We start from the raw sequence: 927 nt of genomic DNA, 5'->3' as shown, positions 1-927 counted from the left end.
AAGGCCACTGATCAAATTCAATATAATGACAGCCTTTTGGTTGGGCTCTCCCCTGGGGTGGAGTGAGAGGGTGCACGGAGCCTCCCCCCCCGCGTTCTTACACGTCTGGGTGAGGAGGATATGGAACATGGTGAGGGGGGAGGTAGGTTATACAGTGGCTGCAGCGGCAGTCTGTCATCCTGCTGCCGTTCCTGAAGCTCCACCAGACGCCGGAGCATGTCCGTTTGCTCACGCAGCAGCCCCAGCGTTGCAGCCTGCCACCTCTCATCTCGAGCATCCCTCAAGACCTCACGGTCACTAGCATCTTTCCTAAATTTAGATACAGTGTCCTTCCACTCATTCAAATGAGCTCTTTGATTGTGGGTGGATTTCATTATTTCTTTGAACATGTCTTCTCGCGTCATCTTTCTACGACGCCTTATCTGAGATAGCCTTCTGGACGCAGGGGGGAGGCTTGAAACATTTGCAGCTGCTAGAGGGAGGGTTGAAAAAAAGTAGAGAAGTTTTTAAAATGATACATTTTACAGAACAATGCTTGTACTCTTTCATAGTGAACACTATTCACATTACATAGCACATGTGATTTCAGTACAAGGTCGCATTTTCCATCTTAATATTGAGTGCCTGTGGCTTTGGTGTTAGAGATCACAGACGCAGGTCCGGGCAACAGAATTCAGCTTGCAGGCAGCCATGGTAAGCCATTGTCTTTCGGCTTCTGCGCCCTCCTTTCCAACATACCAATCAAAGCCTGTTGACTGCTGAGGTTTTCCTGTTAACCTTCAGCAGCAGAAAACAAACTAACCCCCCCCGGCCCCCCTCCCGCCATGAATTCCCTGGAATGCTCAATGTACCCCTCCCCCGACCGCGTGGCTGTTTCAGCAGGAAAATCCCTGCTGAAACCAAACTAACTCATCCGCCCCCCCCCCC

This window comes from Terrapene carolina, unplaced genomic scaffold, assembly GCF_002925995.2.
Source record: "Terrapene carolina triunguis isolate 2854851 unplaced genomic scaffold, T_m_triunguis-2.0 Scaffold33598, whole genome shotgun sequence".
In the NCBI taxonomy this organism is placed as follows: Eukaryota; Metazoa; Chordata; order Testudines; family Emydidae; genus Terrapene; species Terrapene triunguis.
Note: the sequence above shows the minus strand (reverse complement) of the source record.